Source organism: Antennarius striatus, chromosome 9, assembly GCF_040054535.1.
Source record: "Antennarius striatus isolate MH-2024 chromosome 9, ASM4005453v1, whole genome shotgun sequence".
Taxonomy (NCBI): Eukaryota; Metazoa; Chordata; class Actinopteri; order Lophiiformes; family Antennariidae; genus Antennarius; species Antennarius striatus.
This window is the reverse complement of record NC_090784.1, coordinates 17,848,517-17,860,453: the sequence shown is the minus strand read 5'-3', so window position 1 is coordinate 17,860,453 and position 11,937 is coordinate 17,848,517. Positions and strand designations below refer to the sequence as shown.

The 11,937-nt window shown below is 41.5% G+C and overlaps 1 protein-coding gene across 4 annotated transcripts in view; it reads right to left on the bottom strand.

Annotated features, from left to right (window-relative positions):
• The window catches only part of cicb (capicua transcriptional repressor b), a 34,887-nt gene extending 28,900 nt beyond the window's left edge, over nt 1-5,987 (bottom strand). For all 4 annotated transcript variants that reach the window (XM_068323624.1, XM_068323625.1, XM_068323626.1 and 1 more), the window contains exon 1: nt 5,769-5,987. The gene's annotated coding sequence lies outside the window, so the exon portion shown is untranslated. The remainder of the gene's footprint in view (nt 1-5,768) is intronic.
• Nucleotides 5,988-11,937: the final 5,950 nt, after the last annotated feature.

The window sequence follows — 11,937 nt, the reverse complement described above, 5'->3', positions numbered from 1 at the left end:
AAATTTCAGATAAACAGCCTGGTGCACTTACGAATCCCTTGAGTGTGAAAGAAAGCTAAACTTACAAGGTCACTTACTTCAGTTTCTCTCTTGCATAACTCCAGTATCTAAATTTCTGATTTCAATGATGCAGACACCTCTTTAAATTAAAATGCATAGAGCAGGCACACACACAAAGACACACAGACTCTTGAATTTCATACTGCAGGTCGCCTGATCTCTACACTGTACCCCCCTCCAGTGACCATGACACGTACCGGGATAACTTTCAGGTCATACAGATTTGACTCGATGAATTCAACGTTAGATCGTAACGAAACACGACTTCTAATTTGACTTTCATCTGAAGGAAAGAAGCTGGCAGGCGTCTGAGTGAAGTCGCTCTACAGCCAGAGTGAAAAAGAGACACACACACACACACCAGTAGGACTATGCAGCTGCTTGGCTGGTCGTTCCAAAAAGCTGTTCTTGCGTAGTTGCTGGGAATTTCCACAGTCATTCTAGAACACGCCGAGCCTCTCTTACTCTTTCTCCATTTCTCAGTCTTTCCCTCTCGTCTTTTGTCATTGTCTGACTGACACACGCACACACACACACACACACACACACACACACACACACACACACACACACACGCACGAACACACATTTAGACACAATGAATATAATCGGAATCATTTTCTATTGTGATACACCCAAACGAGAGAAATTAAAAGGCTGGCAGATGATCAGCCCCACTCTCTGAAGCAAGATTACAGGCTAAATACAATTACACATCCACACACACAACCTCATATTCATACACTACTCACACACTCGTGTGAACAGATGTGTACAAACGTATGTGCTCTGCTCAACCGAGGTTAGCAAACACACGCGAAGGCAAATTTATTGGGTACACAAATTCACACTTCCTTTCCAAGACACTGGAGAAGTTCATCAACCACATGAGATGACCTTGATGTAAAGCGTTAGCCTGCTGCAAAAAAAAAAAAAAATTATAATAACAACAAACTACCACACTCTACACAAACCATAACGCAGTACTGCTACTTCCTGCAGTAGGGAAAAGGCCACCCTTTGTGGTACTTTGTGATGAACAAACATGACTTGACTCTTCAGTTTGATCACTGATGTTATGTAAGAATACCATGATATTCACTGCATAAACAGTCAAAGGGGATTTCATTTTCAAGACAGAAAAACACATCTGGTCCTTATTCCCATATTTCTTAAAGTAAAAAATTGAAATATACACATATTTATCATCGCAATGCCTAATTCTGCTGATATAATATTGAAATTCATACAAATGTTATTCATTTTATTGTAATCCCACCACTTTTAACTGTTGAGTTTAACTGCTGTACAGCCTGTGATGTTTCTGCAGATGTAGACAAATTGAGGGTGTATGTTTGACATTGGCATTGATGAGAAAACACAATTTCCAACAAATAAACTTCAATTCCAATCAGAGCATAAGATACGATACATAAAATAGATACTATTAAGAAAAATAAGAAAATAACATGGAAGACTTTGAAATCACAGCATGTGTTCCATGTTGAGGCCTTAAGTCAACCAGGAGTGATGTTCCTGTGCAAGTTATGGTAGCTCACTGGAAAACAGTCAAGAGTCAGCGCCATGTGGAGTCAAGAGTCAGCGCCATGTGGAGTCAAGAGTCAGCGCCATGTGGCTGCTTTACTGTTGACTGAACGACACAGGAGGAAGATCTGATCTTAGCTCAGAAAAATGTGTTTGGTCATGCTTATGGGCTCCAAAATGTTCTGCAATTCATCTGATAAGCCAGTGGCATGTGTGTGTGTGTATGTGCGTGTGCGTGTGTGTGTGTGTGTGTGTGTGTGTGTGTGTGTGTGTGTGTGTATATGTGCGTGTGTGTGTGTATGTGTGTGTGCTGTGTATGTGTGTCTTCACGTTCTGTAAATATAAAAGTACCGAACTGCACAGTAAGTGCATAATACATAAATAGACAGCAGAGTTTAAGAATTAAACGTTGATCTGTCTTCATTTGAATACTGAGGCTTTGGAGCAGGTTTGAAAACAGTATTTATCTCTTTATCTATTTGTCCCCATCACCGAGTCCAACTTTAAATGCTGTGTCCAGGGCGATCTATATAAATTGATATGAATGGTTATAAATTCAAGACACACTAAAAAAAGACATTGTTGGAAACACCAGATCATGTTGTGATAATCATGTTGTGACATTATAATTTCAATGCTGCCATGCAATACATTACAGAGCATTTTTACATTTCCCATTATATAATTATTCATAATTATTCTCCAAAGGATCAACACCAGAATTGTAGGCTCAATAACTATTCCCTTATATGCAAATATTGCAACAACCGCTATAAATTATTAACTATAAGCTTTAACAATAAGGTCTCAAACTGGTCTGATTTCTTCTATCGGGTGTTACAGTTGGTTTTAAGGTTGTTTATCAATCATTACGATCAAAAACATCATGGGAAGTTAAAAAAAACCTCTTGATTAACTTCTGGATTGAGTCCAGAAGAACCTGAAGGAACTGGAACTTTTACATCAGGGTGGAAGTGAAAGTGAGATATTTTTCCAATTTGGTCCGAAGCTGCTGTAGATCCTGAACAGACAGAAAATTGGCTGCTGTCGTCACCATGGCGTCGGTCTGACCTCGTTCTTAAACAGCGAAAAGATGCTGTTTCACCCTGTGCGCGTAAAAGATCACACAATGCGATCCCCCTACACAGCATAGCAACATCAAACTTTACACACACACAGTAAATGCTCTCACCTGGATTTATTGTGCAGCCATGCAAATGTCCCTATATATCATCTCACACACACTCATCGAACCATATAAATCTCAACTACACACAAGATGTGTTTATATGTTAAAAAAACATCTGAAAATAAATAAACTTTACTTATATATTACAAGGGATTCAGAGCCCTCAGGTCTGATGGGACGGGTTTACGTAGCATTCCCAGAATTAGAGCCAATTCGCTGCTTCAGTCAAGCTGCTGAAGCAGCTTATAGTTTACGCTCCTTATCGCTAGAACAAGCTACCTGAGATCTGCCCATTTAAATCACCTCTGAAAATATTACTGATTACTGTAGCTTTTCCATAAATTCACAATGTTCTTGTCTACTTTTATTTATCTCTCTTAATTCAAAATCTTTTTTTCATCAGCATTTTGATTTACTGTCTTATATTTGCAATTTTAGTTTATTCTAATGTTTTGTATTTCTTTTGAGCTCTCAATGCGTGATATGTCATTTTAGTGTTCTTAATCTAATATTTTCAGCGCAGTCAGTGACTCTGTGTGAACAATTCTATATGAATAAGCTTGTCTAAAAATTGCTTTCACGTTTCTTCAATTATGAGAATAAAAATATACATTTTCAGCTTACGTGCTGTATATACAGCTTACATAAAGAGCATACACACTCACACACACATACATACATACACCCTGGTGTGTGTGTATGTTAGGGTCAAATACATATTTACTGAAGCATCACACATAAGGAACCCTCTTCTAAATGTCATCAACACAAGGAGGTGTTATAACTGGTCGACACATCCCTAATAACACACCTTTATGTCAGTTCATTGCCATTTGACAAGATCTAAGTCTATGCCCCCCTGCAACATGACAGAGGATGTGTGTGTGTGTGTGTGTGTGTGTGTGTGTGTGTGTGTGTGTGTGTGTGTGTGTGTGTGTGTGTGTGTGTGTGTGTGTGTGTGTGTGTGTGTACATACGAGAACCTTCTTATACACTATAAGCCTACACGATCACCTTCAGGTTGTGTCTACCTTGTTCACCACTATGTTTTCACATTTGTGAGTGTGTATGTAAGTAGTTTCCCGGCACACTGCAGCTCACCCCTCTCAAAGCATTTTATGGGTGTCTATACGGGCACAGGGCTGCGGTGATGGGGGGGCAGGGATGAAGAGACGAGAACGTGTGATGGTAAGACAGAGGAAGATGGAGGAAGCCTCGTATGCTCTGGAACGGCAGGACAGCTTTGCCCTTAACTGGGTCACCAGGGAACACACTAATACACGAAACAGCTAAAAAAATAAATCAGAAAAAGGCTTTCTGTTTAGCACAATATTACAAACACACTTTGGTTTATGTTCTCTTAACTGCGTGGGATGAAATCTTACAGGCATCATGAAACAAGTATAGGATTTTTGTTATTTTAAGTATAGAGCTGTGAAACATGCATGTCTGCGAGCATCATGCAGAACATCCTTTGTGACGTATTCATAAAAACTGGCAGCTGTTTAGTAGGTGGCATATCTGACTGTAGATATTATATCAATGTCAAAGAAACATTGCAGCCAGGCGTTAGTGGATTCTGGTCCATATTGATCAGGGTGTGGGGGGGGTATAGGGGGGTAGAAATACAGATGAGAGGCAGCTGTTCCAATTTGGGACCAAATGGCAGAAATGCCAATGCCACATCAATGTCCAACTGCTGTGCAAGGAATACAAAGATGCTTACAGCATCATGGGGTTTGCAAGTGTAATAAATCTGCACTAAAAAAAAAAAAAAGAAAAAAAAAAGAGTAAAATAAATAAATACATAAATAAATAACTGCATTCATGCGACTGCAAATATCACAGAAGTGCAAAAAAAAGAAGAAGAAAAAATAAACTGCACACTCAGATGTCAACGGTGCATCGACACTGATTGCAGTGCAGGAAAGTGTCGGAGAGGTGGTGGTGGTGGGGGGGGTGGTGGTGAGATGTAGGGGGGGTAGAGAAAACACCGAATGCATCACCGAATGCACCGATCAGTGCTCGTACTACACAATGTCAACCGGACTGTTCCGACCGGAGGAGGTCTGCAGGGAGATGCCCGCTGGAACACACACCAACAACAGGGACGCGTACTGATCACAACCAGACGGGCGGTTCTTCTTCCTCGTCCAAATGATGTTTGGCAACGCAATTAGCGATCAGAACGACGTGCGCAAAAAACAAAAAAACAAACCCCCAAAAACCAGCGCGGATGAGGTGCCCGGTGGGGGTGACATCTCTGGGGGGGGGCGTGGGGTTGGAAGAAACTTGGAAGATAAAAACAAAACAAATCAGAAACCTTTCCGCGTTTCGCTCTAGTGCGCAGTTCAGTGATGTTAGTAGTGGTGATGGTGGTAATAGTAGTGATGGTGGTAATAGTAGTGATGGTGGTAATAGTAGTGATGGTGGTAATAGTAGTGATGGTGGTAATAGTAGTAGTACTCAGAGACTACTCAGCCTGGACGCGGTGGAATGGGATTTTTACGCACTCCTGATTTCGTCGTAATTCCGTTTATAAATAATCCTGTGTTGTTGTTCTAAAAAACAAACGTTTTCCGTTGTTGCGAACAGGTCTGTTGTTTTACTACGCTCGAAACTCGACAACTGGGGTCAAGGGAAAGTGTTCCAGACGCACCACAAACACCGATCCGCTCCACGACGGCGGGCAGAACCGCTCCGGGTCGTCCGTGGGGACTGCGGTAAAACATTTCATAAAGTTTTTAGGCTGCTACACCCACCCCCCCCCACCACACACACACACACACACACACACACACACACATACAACACCACCACCCCTCCCATTTCTCTCCACTCGCAAAGCGGTGTCATTCCATGGAAGAACCCGTGGATTCTGATGTAATTTCCACATTTTTTTTTAAATATATATTTTTTAAATAAATGAGGTGGATGAAGCTGGAGGCGCGTCAGCTAACTAAGTTTCAACTCACCCGAACAGCTCTCCCCTTCCCTCCGACACACTCACGGTCTTGTTCCCCGGATGAGGAGGAGGCTCGTGCGGCTCTCACTAACATCCAATGGCTGTCGGCTCGCGGGGCCACGCAGTCCCAACTCACGCGCCACTTTGTCCACGCAAAACATGTCTTTCTCCCACGGAAACTCAGACAGGGACACGCAAAAAAACTATCGCTCTTCTTTTCCACTACAGTCACAAAATGGTGAATGAACCACTAACAGCTGGGCGAGCTGTCCAATCACAGGTCGCTGACAGGTACAGTAGCCAATCGGCGATGGGGGTACATTTAAGGGGCGTGGTTAGCTGTCAGAGTACCAGAGACAGACGGGGAGGTCCAGCCAATGGCGGGAGGGATGCAGAGCCAGACCGGTGTGCTGTCCCAAACTTTACAGTATCCAATAGCAGCTCTGGGAACCATAGGAACAGTCTGAGGGAGGGTCGAGGGGCGGGAGCAAAAACATGACAGCCAATAGAAAGGCACAAATTCCCCCTCCTCTTCTGGAAAGGAGTATGTTTACCATAATTGACTGAACAAGCGCTATCGCTCAGCGGACAGCAAAAATGCATCAACCGCGCTGCTTTTCCAGAGAGGAAATGGTGCAGCAGGAGGAAAGCGTGTTTCTAATTTGAGTACCATAAACAAACAGTCACAGTTTACTTTTGTAAAATTATTGTGGTAAACAAAAATAAAAACGTGGACACTGGAGGGGAAAAGGATTAAGAAATAAAGAAATGTTCGTTTAGAGGTGAAAATCTCTTAATATTTGGTGCAGCCGACGCACCAGTGCCCTTTACAAACCTCTCTCTCTCTCTCTCTCTCTCTCTCTCTCTCTCTCTCTCTCCCTCTCTCTTTCTCTCTCACTGTATTTTCTCTCAGCAACAGACGCTCACTTTCCGAGCGGTCAGCCAATCAGGACGCAGTATCCCGCTGGCTCTGACGTCCGTAATCTCAAAGTCCCGCCCACTCCACTGAAAGTGAACAGGGCCGGTCTCCGATGACGTCACTTCAGCGGCAGGCGATTGGGCAGCCGTGCGACGTCCTAGGACCAATGGGCGCACGCGGCGGTGATGTCATCAAGAGTGTTGCCACCAGCTGGACAGAGGGGGCGTGGCTTGACGTAAACTCAGCTAACCCCGTGTTTGTAACTCGCAGGCGGTGGTGCGGATGATCCGCTGTATTGAACACTGATCGGAAGATGCGGACATTGTCATTGAGGGCGCGCGCGCTCGTTCTGACACATGACATTCGTGACATTTTACGACACCACCGAAGAAGAGTAGCTACACCACTTCACAAACGACATAGTGCGTCGGTAGTAAACATTACATAATCATCGGCTCCGTGTGTAGTAGAAGCCCGGACTCACGCTGACACAGCCATGCGGGGTCTCACGGTAAAAGCGCCCCCTGTCGGTGGCAGCTGGTGCGTGCAGCTTGATGTGTGACCAATGCTCAGTGATGAGAGAAACGAGGAGAGGCGACCTAAATACAGGAGAAAGTTCTGATTGGCTGAAAGTGTTTCCATGTTTTGGAGGTGTGGGTTATGTTAACCACCACTGTGTGTGTGTGTGTGTGTGTGTGTGTGTGTGTGTGTGTGTGTGTGTGTGTGTGTGTGTGTGTGTGTGTGTGTGTGTGTGTGTGTGTGTGTGTGTGTGTGTGTGTGTAAAAGCGGGGAAAGACAGGGCGAAAGCTGGGTATTGATTATTTGTTGATGTAGAGTGACATCTAGTTGTATTTGTAAACCATTGCAACTTTGAAAAATTATATATTGTCCAGAAAATTATCCTTTTTGGAGGTATTTTGTTTTTCTCATTCAGTTTTCATTTAAGGTTTAATTTAATAGGTTTTTGTGTACAAAAGGATGGGGATGACCTTTACTTTTTAAAGGTAAAGCTTTATATTTTAAGATAATAAACTGCATAAGAAAGAAAATTTGCATTGTACTTTAAAGCAAGTATTAATACAACTAACTTGAGTCAATTTTATCATTTTAATATGCAAGCTTTGACATTTACCCCATAAAACGCAATGAGAATAGAAATAGTTACTGTATTTTGATACCACTAAATTTTATTAATTACTGTACTGTCATTTATTGCAGTGGCCCAGCCATCATGTAAGGAGATAAACACTGAATACCAGCACGGAGAAGATGCAAAAAAACTTTACATCAGCAACAAACTTGAAGATGCTATTCAAGATGGTACATGGACACAATATTGTTTTTGTTGAAAGACTTTGGAGGATTATTTAATTTGCTTATTTTTAAAAAATGGCTAGACCCTATGTAATATTTGAAATTTCAAACTGGTCCCACCATTCAAACTGTAATCCAGATTTCAGTCAACCACACAAGTGTGAAGATTTTTTGTGTGGAGTAAATCCTGTCTTTTGGCTGTCAGGTCACAATTATAATAATCAATTAACAGCTTATTTAATTTCATTATTTGTGAGGCAATACTCCACATACCTTGGTCTTCTTCAGTAAATTCAGTTTGCTCACTGGGGTAGACATACATGCTCCATTGTCCCATTACCAGGGGAGTAATATATCCTTAAATAATTTTTATTGTATGTTTTTATCACTTTTTCTTGCACGACTCTAAACACCACGCCACCTCATTAGCAAGTCCCCCCCCCCTCAGTTTCCCCCAGCCCCGCTCTTCTCCACATGATGGGAGCCTGACATCTGACCTTCACCCTTCACCCTCCCCTCATGTGTTCTTCACTGGTCTGTCAGTCAAACACCAGAGACCCTGGTCTCCCGCTGGGATCGCTGTCATTCCAGCCTCAGGTAGGCCCCCGGCAAGGGAGAGAGGGGAGAGGGAAGAAACGCTGGAGTCTGGAGAACAAGAGCAGGAAAGAACATTAACGTTGGCTCGACAAATGTCAGAGATAATTATTGACTAGTGCTGACATCAGGATCTCTTAAAGCAGAAACATGCACAGTAGCCTGACCTTTGACCTCATTAAACTACACCAGTAAGGCCTGGAAAAGTGATGGAAATGAATCAAAGCAAACAACAGAACTGAGTATTTAGTGAATGTGTTTCAAGTGTACTGTCTTGAAGTAATTCACCAGGTGTCATCTGAACGCCAGTGTTAAATCCTTCCTGCAGCTACGGAGTTTTGCTAACAAGAGGGATGGAATTATTAGAGATGATTTTGGATTATAAATATTCACACACAGATGACTATTTTTTTCGTGATATTTGCTGGTAATTCCCTTAGGTCTCGACTGAACTGCTTCAACAATTATTTGATGGATGTTTATTCATCCAGCATCTCACCGGCTACCAGATGGATTCACAGGTTTTTTTTCCTGTTGACTTTTCCTGTAGCGTCATCATGATATTGAAATGCATGTTTTTTTAGTAAAATGGTTCAAGTTCAAATGGATGGCTGCTAATAAGTTTAGCAGGTTTCTATGGTGATACCTGCTAAACTTATTATCATTCAAATTTCTTTCCTTCTTTTGCAAATGTTCGTTTCAATGCACTGTTACAGCAGAGCGTACCATCACAGAGCTGCGTGATGAGAACTTTTATCACCTTCATATTAATATTTTAATAGAGAATTTATTAATTTTTTGCTGCATAGGATTATTTGTGAATGAATAAGCTCCATTATATAATTTTGCTTCTTTTGAGTAGACAAGATTTGTCTTAAGAAAAGATTTTTACACAAGAGGCTCAGAGTCTTTTAATAGATGAGTATTTTTAGTTTTTTCACTGAACTTATGCACTCTTTACTCTCTGTGCTTTTACAGACTGAAGGAAAGGAAGGTCTCTTCATGTATCGTATATCAGAGAATAAATCTGCCCCTACAGCTTCAAGGTGGAGGCAGCTACGAGCCATAATGTCTAATAAGGTCTGATAAATGCTGCACTTGGACCCTGCAAGGTTAAGGATTTAGGGGATTGTACTTGTACATGCAGCTATTAATCCCAGAGATAACAATGGTTTGACTAAATGGATATTATTTTTTTTAAAATGCAGAAAATATATGAAAGTCTCTTTTTTATTCTGATGCCTGAGCAGTTGCTGTACATCGGTAGGATTTGCTCAGCGAGCGTCATTGGAGTCTGCACAGAAGGCGTCCTCACTGCCTGCAGCCTGGAGAACAGTAGGCCCTTGTGCTCGCTGCATTCTTGTTCACAGTAACTTTACACCACTCAGCTGTTCTGTGGAGTCCACGTCCCAAAGCTGAAGATAAGACAGACGTCCTTGGACACACAGATTCCTGTGTATATTAAAGACGAGATGAGGATGGGGTGGGTAATATGCTTTAAAGCCCCTTTATACCCCCAAGACCTTTGTACAATTGATCTAAACGTTTTTGACTTTTGTATGAGATGAACACACAAATGTATATACACAGTTATATACAACATAATAATTATTAACAAATATAAGAAGAAAATACGCATGACGTAAAAAAAATTGCTCCGATTTACTCTGATATATGTGTTCATAAAAAAGTTTATAAAAGGGGTTTCAAAACAGCACACACTGATTCAGTGCACTGAAATATTTTATTTTTTCTATATAATTATGTTTAGTTGATGAAGTAACAACTGATATGAAAGAAGCAGAAACCATAACAAGAATCTAATTCCTGTTATACTATCATAAACGAGTAAAATTAAATACATGAAATACAGTACAGTATATGTAATGAAATACCTGTATAAGGACTAAGAAACAGAATTTTAATTTCCAGCTGACGACATGCAGTTTCTAATTCCACCAACAGGGGGAGACATTCAATGTCACATAACGAAGCAGAGGGAGTGAAGTACTGTAAACCATTTTGGATTTGACGGCTTGTAAAACATCAAGTTAGGCCAGTTTCACAGAGCATTATTTACAGTTACTATGAGACTAATTCCAGAAATGACACAAAAAAAATCATATAACTTCTGAGTTTAAATATGTTCAACATAAAGGAAAGCGAAAAAACGAAATACGCGCACCGGAGTTACAATCAACCACATCAATGTGCGCTCGACTCTCTGCGCCCATTCCTGCGCCGGGCGGCTTTTCTCTGTAAGCAGAAGGATGTGGTTTAGTTACAGGCATGTCTCCGTATGTCTCCTCTCCAGAAGATGTAACAGTAGCGTGTGCGTTCACAAAAAGCTTCCTGCTGCGCGACCTCACAGGTCGTGGGTTGTGCGTGGAGCGCGGAGCTCTGCGCGGCTTTCTGCGAAAGCATGCAGGCGCTCAAAGGAAGCAGGAGGAGAGATGAGAGGGAGCAGCGGTTCCTGTGGTCTCACTCTGTCTCTTTCTCTGTTTCTCTCTCTCCTGCTGTGAATGGAGGGAGTGGAGTGTAAACACCCGGGGCCAGAAGTCTCCATCCCATCGGCAACCGGTGTGTGGACCCCTAGTAAGGACCTGTGGTGTCCCCCTCCCCAAACACGCTTAAATGGCTCATATTTGATCTGTTTAAATTATTTAAAATGAACTAACTTGTAACGTTTGTTACACACATTTGTGACCAAGGATGTACATTTAAATTACAGTATTTATCTCTAATCATCAGTTATGGTTTTCTTTTTGTTTTTGATGAGCACACTGCTTTTAGCCCTCATTAGTCTTGACTTATGTTTGCTGTGCAGTGGTTCAGTCTACTGGGTACGGATTTAAGTGAATTATTTCAAATATGTAGTAAGATGTGCTGTAATTAAATACTGATTTTAAATAGCATCATTTATTTAGTGCAAATTTATTTCCATAAAAACATACTGAGAATATTCGCAGTACATGGAAGGAATTTTTTTTTTTTTTAAAGTCCATTGCTCATTTCAGTGGTTTTTCTCTCCTAACGTGACACTCCTGTCATACAGCACCATGTATAGAACGTTTCACCTGCTCAGCAGGCAGTCAAGATAGGAAAAAATGTGGTTTGAGTCATTTGGGCCGGCAGAACTTCATGCCTCACACCTCTTCCTCTGCTCTGCAGTCATCCAAGTCAGTGAAAGTCAAAGCAGGTTCTTGTCTTAAAAAGTTCCATAGAACAAATAGTAGATAATTTATGCCTATTTAGAAATAGAACAGCATGTTTCTACATTTATGTTCCACTAAAAAAATTCTACTGAATTTATCTTAAAAACCATGTCCTGATCTTTAGACTGGCAAACGGT